Source organism: Pimephales promelas, chromosome 5 (assembly GCF_988280905.1).
Source record: "Pimephales promelas chromosome 5, fPimPro1.hap1.1, whole genome shotgun sequence".
Classification (NCBI taxonomy): Eukaryota; Metazoa; Chordata; class Actinopteri; order Cypriniformes; family Leuciscidae; genus Pimephales; species Pimephales promelas.
The window spans coordinates 27233782-27249566 of record NC_142773.1 but is presented as its reverse complement, the minus strand read 5'-3'; the positions used below and the strand labels follow the sequence as shown (position 1 = coordinate 27249566).

Sequence of the window (15785 nt, the reverse complement as noted above, 5' to 3'; positions counted from 1 at the left end):
TAATATTATTCTTCACATCTAATATGTTACTCAGACCAGGATTAAGAAACATTCAATCTGAGAAGACGACCTTTTGGCTTTCAAAGAACTTTTATCATTGGATTTCTTTTAAGCAGCAGGCATGTGTAATTGGCAGCACACTGTATAATGGCGACGCCTGGAAAAAGTCCTGAAATTGCCCTGAGAGTTAATGAAGTCGCACAGTGTGATGAAGGAAGATTGTGGTGGTGAAAAGGGGTCAACAGGCCTCTTCAGCCCTCTCGTCCATGGAAAATGGCTGCTGTCAGCCGCTGAACATTATGGCCCTGAATGCCCACACAGCACAATTGCCCAGAGATTAATGATTTAAAATAGACCTTGTCACATTGCATGTACAAAATTGCTGTCCAGGTGTCCACCTATAAAAATGCTTATTTTGCTATTTGAATCCAATTTTGTGCAAACAGGGTTTTTTTTCTAATCAAATAATAAATAAATAAATAAATAAATAAATAAAGAGATTAACGATATTCCTTCTGTTCATTCAATGCATGAGAAATTGATGATCAATTTAAGTGTGTTGCATTTTGGGATATAGTAGCGTACCCCAAGCTAAGCTCTGCTGTATATGCAGCACATTTTGGGAAATGTAGGCTAGTAGGTTCATCCATGCATTTAATACAGAAAATATAAATACAGTATAGTATTAGTACAGGAGAGTATTATGGTAGTATGTTTTTATGACCGCGTCATAGATAGTCTAAGATTTGCCTTGTTTCCGTGCTGTAGGTCTGTGTGTAATGTCCAATCTTGAACAACAGATGGCAGTATCGGCCACAGCATTGTTTTTTTAGTTTTTTAAGATAGCGCCTAAAAAATAGCAAAACAGTTAGCCAAATCATATAAATGTCTAATTTTGTGCTTAACAAAACCCCCTAGGATGCACTTTTAAAAGCGAAAGTCCTGTAGCTCGACTTTACTTCTCTTATATTTATTCAATGCAGTTGCAGTCAAAGATATCTGTAGCTGTTTGCAAACAAGAGAGATAAAGCTAAGAACAATAGAAATGATTAGACTATGATTTCAGATGTTTTTTTTAATGATAGCATGTTTAAAATTTTTAGTAGTGTCACTTTCTTTTTGCTGGTGCTGATGGAGAGCTGGTAATGTTCTTGACAATATAAAACAGAAGATTATTATTATTATTATTATTTTTTTTTATTTTTTTTGGAGCATACCTTGAAATTAAAGATAACCTGCAGCATTGGCATTTACAGTCAATGGCCATCAAACACAGAGGGATGTCTGTGAATTTTTTTTTTATCTGTTTTGGGATTTTGTGACTGTCACTCTCTTTTACTTTGAGTTTAATGTCAAACCGTACATCTGTTTTTACATGCATTGCCCTTTGGATAACTGAGATAGACTGCTTGTGAAGATATACTGCCATATACAATCAGTATGCACTCATTGCTCCATTTCTGAAGAGCAATATCTGATATGATATTGTTGCCCTTATCCAAAGGGAAATGGGTAAATCTGTCATGACTGCAAGTTATTTGATAGCCCTTGAAGAAGTTTCAATATTTCATAGGATTTACATTTTTGATCAAACTACATACCTTCTGAAGAATAAATAATTCCTAAAGGAGAATTTTGTAATAATTCTTAAAGGGACACTTCCTCCCCCAAATTTAAATTTGGTCATCACTTACGCTCTCATGTTTCCCCCAGTGGAACATAACTTTTAAAAGTCAATAACTTTTTAAACAACAGTTTTTACATTTACCCCCAAATAGCTTTGACATGAGGGTGAGTAAATGAATGCAGAAATAACATTTTTGGCTGAACTATCCTTCTTCTAATAAACTTTCTCATCTGTCTTATCATGAAATCTCCGTTGAGATGTTTTTGAACTGAAGATACCTCCAGTCCAGTCAATTCTAAAGCCTTGTTGCCCATGCCTGGGTTGTGACCTGTCTTTCCTGAAGCTGGTTGTGTCAACACTGTTGTATTTTATGCGGTGTCTCAGGTTTAGAGGTTAACCAAAAGCCGATGTCTCCGTCTGCTGCTTCCTCTTCCATCAGCTGTATTTGTGTCATCTTTTGTTTTGGAGCTTTGGATGTCTGGTGTCAGGAAACAGACACATCACATCAGCCCATGTTTGTCCTTCCGTCTCCTTCACTCCCCCGCTTTTTTGGCACAGCGACCAGCGGCGCTTACAGTAAGCCTGCAGGGGCCATTCCGGCCCGCTGGCCTTTTCCTCCACACCTGTTTCAGAGGAGACATGTTGTGTTAGAGCTTCAAGTCCCTTCCACTAATGAGCAAAAGCGTCCCACTGAAAGGAACATCGAGAGTCGGCCCCCCTCCCACTCGCGATGAAAGCGTAAGAGAGACATGGCCAAAGTCGTCTTTGCTTTGACAAACATGAAAAGCTTCCCTGGTGTGTAACTTGAGGAATTAGACACTCAGAGAAAAGAAGGAGGGCTTCCAGTCGGACTAGGCTTGCAACCGACCTCTCCAACCCCCCTTGCAAGTTTCCACTTAAGAGAAAGAGGAGAAATGAAGAAGAAAGGGTGAAGGAAGAGAGAGGGGCCCTCGGCATGCGAACAGCACCTCTCGGAGCGCGGGTTGCGCGAGATTGTTCAAAGTGACTGTGCTTCACAGAGCCCCTTCAAGAGAACATCTCCGGCTCTTCACAGCCATCTGACAAGCAGCGGGCTCCTTTTAAAAGCACTGTCGAATTAGATCTACAAAACAAACCAATGCTATACTAGAGGTGGACTTGGTTCGAGAGCACGTGTGTGCCTTAACGGCGCAGAGTTTGAAAGATTGAAAGTGTAAAAGTGCGACGACTGGTCCCCGAGCACACGTGGGGTGTGTTTAATTTGACTGATATAGGGCGCCGCAGACGGAAGTATGTCTAATGAAGGGGAGAGATGTACTCTTGTGTGACAGCCCTCCAGAAGCAAGGGCTCACAAAAGCTCTACAGAGGCACAGAAACAAAGCAGCAGGCTTTTTGATTCTGCTGTACAGCCGACACTTCAGCTTCTCTTGTTCTCTACGGCAAAAGTCCCTTTGTTATATGTTCTGTGTTATTGGATTTTCAAGTAGGCGTTTGATACTCAGATATAAGAGCAAAGAAATATAGAGTGGCCCTAAAAATTATCTGAACACTTTAGCCACATTTAAAAAAATATGAACGCCATGTGCATTCAATTTCAAACCCGGTGGCATGCATTTTAATGAAAAATAGAAAATTTAATTATTATTAACATAGAGATTTCCTAGGCAGGGCTTTTGTCTATAGTTAAATTAATACACAAATATATGCAGGACTTTATGCCTCCAATTAGGTATAACACTTTCAGGTCACTTCTATTTATATATTTGTATTAACTGAACATATACGTATGTATATTTTATTATTCATTTAAATACATTTTATTTAATTTCATGTTCATGTGTCCATCCATCCATCCATCCATCCATCCATCCATCCATCCATCCATCTATATCACAGGAATCACCGGAGGCAGTCAGGTCCATTTGCAACGTTTATTAAAGAAGAGTAGTAAACAGGAAAAGGGTCATCAGACACTGGCAAGATCAACCACGAAGAACAGGCTCACACTTGTCAAATCCAGGCGAAGGGTCAGGGCTGGCAGCGAGCAGAAAAGAATCCAGGGACGAGGCAGAGGGTCAAGAGGCAGGGAGCAGACAACGGGAGAATCAGATCAGAGGAGGTCAAACACACGCCGGCAGAATACAGGGATAATGCTCGGAATGTTCACAGAGGAAACAAGACTTCACACTGTTTGAGATGTGAATGGCTTATGCAGGTAGATAACAGGATGCAGGTGCTCGAGCAATCAGCGATAGCAGGTGTGAGTAATCAGTCCAGGAATGATGTGTGAGAAAGTCAATACTTGGGTGATGGTGCCCTCTGGTGGCCAGTGAGGGATGTCGTGGGGTCTGAGATTGTGACAGAGAACCCACCTGCCCCGGCGCCTCGAGTCCAGTAGTTGGTGTACTCGATAAGCTTCCTCGCCCTCTATCAAGATGCGTGGGGGATTCAGTTCCTGGGGTCGGTTCTCTCCTCCCTCAGTGGGGTCGGCAGCAGGTTTGATTAGTGAAACATGGGAGGTGGGAGCAATTCAGAAATGATTAGGCAGGGCCAGGCGGTAGGATACTGGAGTGATTTGTCGAAGAATTTTGAGTGTTTTGCAGGGCAGTTGAAGACAAAGGTCTCGAGCGGACAGCCACAACCATTGTCCTGGTTGGTATTCTGGACCGGCTCGACGGCAACGATCAGCCTGTCTCTTGAAGCGGTGGACTGGTCGTTGGAGGTGTGTGTGTGCTTGGTCCCACGTTTCCTCACTGCGTCGTAACCAGTCGTCTACGGCGGGAACGTTTGTGGCTTCCCCAGACCAAGGGTATAGAGGTGGTTGGAAGCCCAGTATGTACTGGAAAGGAGCCAAGCCCGTGGAGTGCTTTTGTAAGGAGTTCTGGGCGTATTCCGCCCAGATCAAGTATTGACACCAATCCTCTGGGTGATGATGACAATAGGTCCGGAGGATCCTGATGATATCTTGATTGAGACGTTCTACCTGCCCGTTTGCTTGAGAGTGGTATCCAGACGTCAGGCTCACGTTGACTTGACGGGCCTTGAAGAATGCCGACCAGACTTGGGAGGTGAATTGAGGTCCTCTGTCTGAGATAATATCCTCAGGTAGACCGTACAACCTGATGTTCTGCCGTTTGTAACGCAGTGGAAAGCTTGGTTAAGGGAATGAGATGGCAGGCTTTGGAGAATCTGTCCACCATGGTGAGGATGGTAGTATGGCCGTTGGAGGCGGGTAAGTCCGTAATGAAGTCAATTGCTATGTGGGACCAGGGACGTTGAGGTATGGGCAGAGGATTGAGTAAACCTGGTAACCGACGAGATGATTTCTGAGTATTACAGACCAGGCATCGTTGGATAAACCTGGTGGTGTCTTGGGTTTTGCCACCAGTAGCAGTTCTGGAGAAGTTGAATGGTGGCTGTAACCCCTGGATGACCGGAACTGGGAAGAGCGTGAACATATGCTCCAGGACCTGGTTACGAAGTGTCTCGGAGACAAAGATTCTGTGAGGCGAACAGGCAAGGGGAGCTTCTGTTTGAGCATTGGCCTGCTCTAGAGTTCTCAACGGGCCTGAAAATTATTACCCGACCCGACCCGGCCCGTGGCTTTTAAAGCCCAGACCCGATGTAACCCGACACATCAACATGAATTATCTGCACAAACCCGGCCCGCGACCCGACTCGGCCATTGCTCAAACGGAAGCTCTACAATCTATTGCGGCGTCTATTCATTCCGGTGAAATCACAAAATAAAATGCACACAAACTTAGAAAGATTGATTTACTAGTCCATCAACAAGATTGCCATGTCAGCATCACCGTTGCATCCAGAGCTGCTTTTTAGCTCGCGCCAAGGAGTGAAAAGCCCGACCGAGTGGGACTCTTGTCAAGTTTTCTCACGCGGTCAGATTCTCTTTTCCTTTTCCTAATCTTCCGACCGCGTTTTCTTTGCTTTTTCCATCGTAGTATCACGTCTGAGTGTTGACTAGTATTGACAACTATTTTCAAAGGAAAGTAGCTAAAGCCATGCCTGTTTAAATAAAAATCTTCACACAATAGTAAATAAAAAGAAGTCAAACAGCCAACCAGCGGGTGGGCTACGAGTTTTGAAACAAAATAGGCTTAGCCTACAAACATAATCATATGCTTATAATAGGCATCGTGGAGGAAGAGTAGTGCGTCCACAGTGGATGGACTGAGGTGTCTTCTCCTCTTGGCCAGCCACCCGCGATGCACTTTGCATGCAGCAGCCAGACTTTCTTTACGGTGAACAGCAGCGATGCTTAATAATTTGTTTTTTTACTGGGCGGAAAAGATTAAGCCCGAGGTCCGACCCGACCCGAGTCATTTGCTTATATTTTCGACCCGGACCCGACTCGGACCCGTTGGGTTTGTCGGGCCGACCCGACCCGTTGAGAACTCTAGCCTGCTCCAGCTCGGTCTCAAGATTCCACTGAATGGGACCGACGACGAACCAAGGATAGTTTCAGGAGCTTGGGTGGATGGTTCTGGGTCGTACCGTCGGGACAGGGCCTTAGTGTTCTTAGACCCTGGATGGTGGGTGACCGTGAATTGAAAACGGGTGAAGAAGAGGGACCAGCGGGCTTGTCTGGGGTTTAACCTCTTGGCGGTGCGAAGGTATTCCAGGTTATTGTGATCAGTGAGTACAGTGAAGGGAGTAGCGGCTCCCTCTAGCCAGTGTTGCCATTCCTTGAAGGCGGCCCTCATGGCCAGAAGTTCGTGATCTCCTACATCATCGTTTCTTATATTTATTATCGTTATTGTTATATATATATATACAGTATATATTAGGTACACCATACTAATACTGTGTTTAACTCCCTTTCGCCTTCAGAAAAATGTTTTCTGTTTTATCTGGTCTGATGAGTCTCGATTTCTATTGAGACATTCAGATAGCAGAGTCAGAATTTGGCATAAACAGAATAAGAACATAGTTCCATCATTCCTTGTTACCACTGTGCAGGCTGCTGGTGGTGGTGTAATGGTGTGGAGGATGTTTTTTCGGCACACTTTAGACCCTTAGTGCCAATTGGGCATCGTTTAAATGCCACGGCCTACCTGAATATGTTTCTGACCATGTCCATCCCTTTATGACCACCATGTACCCATCCTCTGATGGCTACTTCCAGCAGGATAATGCACCATGTCACAAAGCTTCAATCATTTCAAATTGGTTTCTTGAACATGACAATGAGTTCACTGTACTAAAATGGATCTCAACCCAATAGAGCATCTTTGGGATGTAGTGGAACAGGAGCTTTGTGCCCTGGATGTGCATCCCACAAATCTCCATCAACTGCAAGATGCTATCCTATCAATATGGGCCAACATTTCTAAAGAATGCTTTCAGCACCTTGTTGAATCAATGCCATGTAGAATTAAGGCAGTTCCGGCGGTGAAAGGGGGTCAAACACGGTATTAGTATGGTGTTCCTAATAATCATTTAGGTGAGTGTATATGTGTGTGTGTGTGTGTGTGTGTTTGTGTACTGTACTTTTATTATTATTTTGATAGGCTCTGCTCTATTGTCTAATGAGAGGCCCTTCAGCATTGCATTAGTCTGAGTGGGCATTCTGACATCATCCCACAATTACAGATATGGACTGAAACTCAGCAGTGGTCTCTGTCTCTGCAGTGTCAGGTAGCTGAGCCAAGAGAAAACCTTGACATTTTGTTCATTCAGTTGATCTGAACCATGGATTATTATGTTTTAGTTTTCATCTTTAAATTAGTGTACTATGCTGTTATTTTCAACAATGGTGTGCACTGCATAGCCAATGTGTTATGTTCTGCATGAAAAATCTATAGGCTATTTAAAAGCATACATTTATTTAAATTATAAAGAATTATTTTAAAAATGATCTGTTGCCATTTTAGAAATTACATGATGTTTTTTTTTTAAATTTAATGGGTTATATTCCTGCAAAAGCACCTCATGTAAATAACAGAGGCTCCTGTGGAGCAACAACCTTGACATCATAATAATAATCTTCTTTGTGTGCTTAAGAGGGTAGGACTGTGTTTAGCTTTGGTCCCATTAGTAAAAATCGTATGATTTATGCAGTTGCCGGTAGACTAATATCTTTAAAATTTTGCCTGGGACAACGATTCATCTTAAAGAATGATGAGAGGAGGTTGCTCTCTATGCAAAACGCATTAAGGCTAAATGAGGAGTCTATTACTCAAATCTGGCTGATAATCTGTTAGGCCTCGCCAACTAAGGAGATTTAGATATGTCACCATGATGATGGGCCCCACCTCCTCAGAACATCACACCAGCCTTATGTTTAAAAAGAAACCTCTAGCTATATTTCCCCTGGACACACATCACTTATCAGCATATCTCTTATCGTACCACAATTAATCTGTTCTTCCACTCCCACACACCCCATGAGGGGTTCATCATGTGCCTGAAACACTCAGGAGACTCATGGCGACCGCCACATGTGTGTGGGAAAAGCCTGTTTATCATTGGGTTAATTAACACGCAGGGGTTTATTCCTCCACCGCACACATGACTAGCTGTTCAGTGCAGCAGAAATGATCATGTGTCTCACTGCTGCTCTTTTGTCTCAGTCATATAAATTTAATTAATAACAATAAACCCTTGCTGTGTTTACTGGTAATTATACAGACATATTTATACAGTTGGTTCAAAAGACTGAATGTACTAGAGGAAATGCTCACTTTTGTCTAATAATTATTATTATTATTTAAACCCATACGTTATATTATTGCACAAATTTGCTTCTTAAAATCTTAAATAGTCTATTTCTTCTTAATTGTAACAAATAGCCAACATTTTGTTTATAATTTTTCAAAATGATGTATTAAAAAAAAATCAGTGTATTTTCTAGAGGCCTCTTTTCTAGTAAACATTATGGTTTAACCTAAACCTGTGTAAAATGTCTCGACGGTTACAATTATTCTCATCCGTACTCCAGGGGGCGATAAGCGTCACTTGATGCCAGGGGGCGGTAGCGTCACTATTGTTAGACATGTTATTAATTTATAAAGAACTTTGATTTAGGAAAGCTCCCTTAAAACTGTTGTTTCCCGAATGAGAGTAGTTAGTTTGCCTAAAAGATAAAACGGACGCTAAAAATAAATAAATATTTAAACGTATGGCCGCTGAGCAAGTTAGCTATATCGTATGCGTTTAAGAAATTGCGTCAGAAGTTAACGCTTAATAAAGTTACCAAACAAAATACAGATTATGTTTCCATGTTGTGCAGTAACGTTCGTGCTGCAGAAGAAACTTACGGGAGACATGATCTCTATTGAGACGGAGAGTGTTTGGAGGACAAAGAGGTAAGTTAACTTAAGTTGTTAAATGAAATTTAGGCCAATTAAACACAGCGAATCACATCTTTATTATGGAAAATACCAATTTAATTTGCATCACAGATGAGGTATGCCCTCATTCTGAAGTTGCTTCATACATTTACAGCAAAATCAGAGTACAAGCAGTTTTAGCTTGAAATTAAAAATACATTAGGTTAATATTTATCAATAAAACATGCTGAAAATCAGCCTATTTTAAAAATATTGTTAGCTGATGCTAGTTGGCTAGCTGATGCTAACTTGAGGTAATAATAATAAAAAAAATTCCCAATATTTTTGTTCAACCACATAGTTAATTATATTTGATTGAAAAACAAAAGATGTGATGTTTAACCTAGCCTAGGTTTGAATATATAAGGTTTATATATATATATATATATATATATATATATATATATATATATATTTTTTTTTTTTTTTCTTAAATAAGATGTAAGTTACTTACTATTACTATTTTCATATCATAATGGTGATGTTTTGCTAAACAACAAGCTTTTCAAAACAACACTTTTTTTCCTGCTGAAAATTAGATCACTTGCTGTGAAATCTGTTTTCCACCGGTATAAGCTTCACAGTGAATACTTCTACATCACTCTTGTCAACTCAGTCCGTTGTAACAACAAAACATATCTTGACTTTATCTATTGGTTATTTTGGGAAAAACAGTAGGGGGCATTTTACCCCAAGAGAGCATTTTCCCTCACTTTACCCTATCAGTTTGGTTCTCATTCTGAGAGAAAGCAGCATTTTGTCAGTCCTATGATATTAATTTCGGCTGCTGTCACACTTTATCTTGTTTAAATGGACAGTTTGACATTTCTTGGAAAAATGAATCATAACCTGGGTTGAAGTAGTACAGGGTGGAATTACCACATTTGGAATTACCATATTAATTACTCATCCTCATGCCATTCCAAACCCGAAAGACACATTTGTGTGTTCGAATAGAGATTAATATTTTGTAAACAAATTGGTAAATTATGTTTTTTTTTTTTCGTGCAAAGCAAGCACTCGTGTCACTTAAAAAAACAAATTAAGGTTAAACTTCTTGAGTCACATGGATTACTTTTATGATGTCTTTACAACCTTTCTGGGGCTTGAAAGTGATAGTTGCTTAGGCTGTCATGTTGGGACAGAAAACTCTCAGATTTTATTACAAATATCTTAATTTGTGTTCCCAAGATGAGGGTAATTAATGACAGAATATTCATTTTAGTTTACTTTATACACAAACACACACAGTAGAAATGATTATTATAAAACATTCATAGCATTCTTTTTTTAAGAAGCTGCCAAATGGATTTTTTTGGACAATCCCATACCAGTACTGTCATCACGGGAGTCTCTCAGGTAAGAGCGAGCTTAAGTGGTTGTTGAAAGTGATATCTCGGGTCTTGTATATTGAGGTCAGTATTCATTCGCTCAGAATAGACGTATCTAAAATCTTAAAATGTTATTTGGCAACTTTAGTAAGGAATCCACAGGAACGGGCATTGAAAGCAATATATTTAAATACGTTTTTTTTGTGATTGCTTTTGCGCAAAACTTTGTTGAAATTTAGTTTTTTTACCGTGAAAGTGCTTGGCAGGTGACGGAGGTAAAACCGCAGCCTCTCAAACCTATGAAAATGGGCGACCTGTACAAGGCAGATCTTGTTTTGAACGGCCGTTTGTTACTAATTAATGGACTGCGGCCCATTCCTGGCCTGAAGTTAAACATAAGCGGCGTGAATTAAACATGGGCATTCCTCATCTTGGCACTACTTAAACTCTACGAGACAAAACCCAATGGAACGACTGTGACCGCGCCTGCCATCGGGCACTAAATGCATGCCGATGTGCACTTCACTTCACCCCACCCCACTCGTGCATAAATTGCCACCTTCAGCGGCTGCCAATGGCATTAGCACCCAACAAGATCACCTCGACTGACAATAGTTAATCTGCGCTAATGATGCTTTATTCCTCCCATTACATTAAATCATTTCCCTTCACTGCTCAACCTTTCCGTGTGCCAGTGAGATTCCCTCCCTTGCACAATGTCATTTAAATAATAGAAACATGATCTACAAAATATTACCAGCACATTACGTGATCTGAACAGTATTTACCTGACCCCTGGCTGGGAAGAAGCAATCGCACATTAAAGCGCTCGTTTCACATCCTCAAGCCAACTAGAGATGCTTTTAGGCTTCTCAAGAGGAACATTTTTCTAAACTTTTGTCACTCTTGGGAAAAGTAAAAGTTTTATTGCACTCGAATTTCACACTGTCAGAAAATAGACTACATCCGAGTCTGAGTAATAGAATGAGACTGGTCAGGCCTGCAGCCCTGGGTGTCTTTCATTTAAATGACACTACTCTGAAAGGATAGGCATAAGTACTGCGGAGGGATGGGATTTTCAGCACTGTTGCATCACTTTTAATCGGATAGAGGTGTGTAATTGGTACCGTATAAGCATGAATAAGTTTTAAGAATATTACACCAGAACAGAGAGAGTGTACTCTAATATTGCTTTAAGATAAAGTACACTAATGGGGGAACATTAACTTTTTAATGCTAATTTGTACCACTTGTCTTATTGGGAATTACAAGGGAACTTACTGGGAACTTCTTGTACTACTTTTATCCTGTATTTAATAAAGTTTACTAAAAAGAGTTAGGTGATGAAAACTACCTGAAGGATTTACAGAGGTTTCTTACTGCACTTATTCAGATGAAGTACTGTCTTTTCTTGGTTTGTTTTGCATTATTTTAGTTTACTGTTTTAGCTGATCGTTTAAATAAAATAGAGCCTGGTTAAAAGAAACCAAACGGGTAGAAATAAAGCCGTGCCTTTGCTAATGTCTGCAAAGCTGTTAGTTCTGATGCAGTATTTTCCTTTTATAACTTTAAGTTATATTGTAGTAGATTTTTATTAGATCTCTTTTTGCTTACTGGAGTTATCACAAAAATTAAGCAATTGTTGACATTGTGTGTGTTTTGTTGCATTCTTGAATTTATGTATTCAATTCATTCTCTTTTACTCGACTGTAGAGCCTAAATGAAAAACGTTTCTTTGTGAAAATCACAACCTGAGTAAGCAGGACTTAGCCCTGGTCAACAGCAAAGGCTTCAATCTCATTAGCAGTTGATTAATGAAAGAGAGCGTAACATCATATTAAACGTAGCCGCACATTCGCAAAGAGGCAATTTTACAATTGGTCTAGAGTTATGGGTGCATATGTGAAGGGATCAGTTTGAATAAGGCATTGCTCATTCGTTATCTTTAATTGTTCCTGAGGAAGCTTTTAGTCTGGGTGAAATATGATTCTATTAGAAAACGTTGCTTTCCCATTTAGAGCAAACAGACATGAATTATCTCATTTGGACCCTTTTCAGGACTGTGCTGTGTTATATTGTGAGGGTTTAAGAGCCTTACTGTTTCATGCTTCCGTTTGAATAGAAGCGGTTGTTCCTCTGCAGTGGAAATGGAAAGTAAATCTGAAGGACAGAACTGAAATATGTTTTATTTGTGAATTCTGTGAAGTGCAGAAACTCTCAGATTTCTGCATGGTATAAGAAATTGTGCTTCGTAATCTTACATTTCATGAGTTTTGTAGATATGTAGGCAATGTCTGAAAAGTTTTGTGAAAGGGTTGTAGCATTGAAGCATTACTTTTGAATATGTATTTTTTGTAGCTCATGTTTGTAGCTCATGTTGACACAAATGTCACAATTCAATTCGATTTTGGTTCACAAGCTTGCAATTTGATTTCGATTCAATATTGATTATTTTGGATATCAGGTACAATACATGGCAATTTTCAAGGAAAACAAATCTCTTAACTAATGCTGTAAACTATTGGAGTCAGTTGTAGCCTACTAGACTTCATTAGCCTACTATTTTGAAGGTAAAAATGTACTGATTTGTTGCTAAAATTCTTGAAATTTAAGAATCGATTAATATCGAGAAATTGATATTTTTTTTAACCTGCCATTTCTATGTTAGGCCACTTTTTGTTCCTCTCTCTTCTCGGAGAGAGTGAATTCTTGTATTAAGAACTGAATTTTAGATCTCTGGCATAATTGACACTCATACAACTGCCAGACCGAAAAACAGAGATTTACGAAACTGCATTAATAATAAATCCATCAATTTTCCCTGACTTGTCATTACCCAGTTCTGAATGACATACTGGGCCAAATATTTTATTTTTACATATCTGACAGTTGTCCGTGTATGGATTTGATATAATCTGATGGTCTACGCTTTGCCTCAACTCTGCAGTAATAAATATCAAGATATAAAAAATGGTCAAGCTCTAATTTCTCTTGATATTTTCTGTGATTTGTATTTTTTTTATCCTCTCTTCCGACAGATGGGTTTACTTTGTGCGCCTCAAATGTACTTCACATATACACACACAATTATGTTCAAAGGTGCCATTAAATTTGCTCGACCAGTCATTTGCACTTACCTGTGAGTCAGAGTAGCCCTCATGTAAAAAATCCTTGTCTCTTCATTCCATTTACCAATATATCAAATGATTTACCCTCAAATGGGACAGTGTTACAGTAACGATTAACCATTAACATTATCGCTTGTAAGACTCTTGACACCCAAGGAGTTAAGTAGCTTTTTGCATGGGTGACATGTGAGTGAAACATAATAAAGGTAATTTACTGCAAGGCAAATTCCATAGCTAAAGGGTTCCCATGTTAAATAGCTCAGTGACCTTTAGCGGCTGATTACATAAAGGAGGCACAATCAGATTAGAGCAGGGAGGGAAAGGTCAAGCGCATTCGCAGTGGTGGCCATTTCGGTCTACCTGGAGAGGCATCGTCTCAGAGCGCCGTCCGAAAAAGCAGCCGTCGGCTGGGGGCGACGAGGTAGTTAGCCTTTGTGCCCCAAGAGCCGTTTACGTAAAGGCCACCATCTGACATGCTCATGCGTCCCCTTGCTTTTATGTCCCAATGGATGGCACTGTATGTGAGAGCGTCTTCAACCTGAATGATCTGCAGAAGGACCTGTGCTTCAGGATGTTGAGTTTTGTTGCAGTGAAGTCATGTGAAAATCTGAATGTCAAGCGTCTGAATTCAGTAGAGTGATTCGGGATGTTTTTTTTTTGTTTTTTTTATTGGCCTGTCATTCTCTCTGGCTAATGCTCTCAGCTGATACAATTGATAGCTGATATTGTTAACTTGTTCAGATACCAAATCACGTTAGCACAAAAATCTATAAACTAATCAGCACAAATACAGTTACCCTTATGCATCTAGGGACCACATACATAATTCACTCAAACATTTTAATGATTTTATTTGAGTGGTATTGTACAAACTTAGTTTTGGCTACTAGATGCAATGAGAATGAGGTGGGCTGAGTGATATTTGAGCCTGGGTTTCAACACTTACAACACAGTGTCTCAGATCACATGGACTGCCTATAATTTTCTAAAGACTTTTCTCATTTTTAGCACAATAAATTACTTCATAACCATTATTGTTTGATAGTTGACATTGATTGAAGAAAGGAAGAAAGAATTGTCTGGGTATGTGTGTAATATACTGTAATAATACATATAAAAAATGTAATCATCTAAATTGAACAAACAGCAAAATAATTTTTTTGAGTGTTGATCCTGTATGAACTCTGCCATTACTGTATTAAATTAATATTCCACTGTATATTACCATTAGATCTAGGTTGGGCATTATTATTTCCGAAAAGCTTTAGTAGTAGAACTTTTTTTTGTTTTCTCGGTTCAGATCTCATCTGAAGTTAAGCTTAACCTTGAAGGAGGCACTTTGTCTTATTTGATCCAGCATGCATCCAATATATAGACAGGACCAATATGTGAAATGTGTGCTTGCTTTGCAGTTCACCTTGCAAAACGAGGCCTTCAAAGGTGCAATCAACTAATTTGTATAACCACAGTGTACGGTTCAGTCATCTAGGACCAGTCCATTTGATTTCCCATAAGTGCATACCACTTAGACATTGGTAGTGTAAAACAAACAACAAATACCAAGAGTGTCTATGTTTTCAATAGTATAATGATATCGACGACTGTACCATTCAGCTAGAGAACGGCTTTGCAGCACCGAGCTCATTGTATAAAAAAAAAAGCAAAAGCAGTGCGTTCACAAAAAAATGGCAGTTTCATAGATATGATGGAGTAATATTTTGCACAGTGCAGTTACAAACCCAGTGGAGGGTCAGTGAATGGTAGAAAAATGGCAGCTTAGAAAGAGCGGCGTTATCAAGTGGCTTTTCTCCACTTGTTGACAGGAGAATGGATCTGGGTGGCCGTGTTTTTGTTATTATAATCTCTTAGCACAACCTCCATCGCACTAGTGAGTCTGGCAGGCTGGGGAGATGGCAAGTGATGAGACATTATTTGTGTGTGTGGGTGTGTGTATTTGAGCTAACTAGACTGTGTCTACAGTATGTGTGCGTGGGCAAGTGTATGTGTGCGCGGAGGGCGGGAAGGCAGTTTGTCTTAGGCGCAGATCGACGCTGGCTGGCCTGTCAGCTGGTTTTATGGCGGGCCCATTAAGGGGCTGACATGGTTAATGCTGATTGCGGCAGGCGCAGCGAGGACCTGACAGTAACGGTGTGCTGAGTGACGCAGATGATGTTAACAAGCCGGGGGAAGCGACTGGGGCCCGTGTTTACAATGTGGGGGTGCTAAAGCTGTCTATGCGATAACCACCAACCTCCTCGACACACACACACACACACACACACATGCCGAGGCTGGCACAAACTACACCAGTGGATAATTAGGCAGCCTGGCTTCATTCCTTACCCTTCCTTACAGTGGAGAGCTGCA

The 15785-nt window shown here is 40.3% G+C and overlaps 1 long non-coding RNA gene across 1 annotated transcript in view; it reads left to right on the top strand.

The window, feature by feature from the left end:
• The first annotated feature begins 8645 nt into the window (after nt 1-8645).
• LOC120481986 (uncharacterized) overlaps nt 8646-15785 on the top strand; it is a 92492-nt gene continuing 85352 nt past the window's right edge. The window contains exon 1 of the long non-coding RNA XR_005623410.2: nt 8646-8935. This is a non-coding gene — a long non-coding RNA (uncharacterized LOC120481986). The remainder of the gene's footprint in view (nt 8936-15785) is intronic.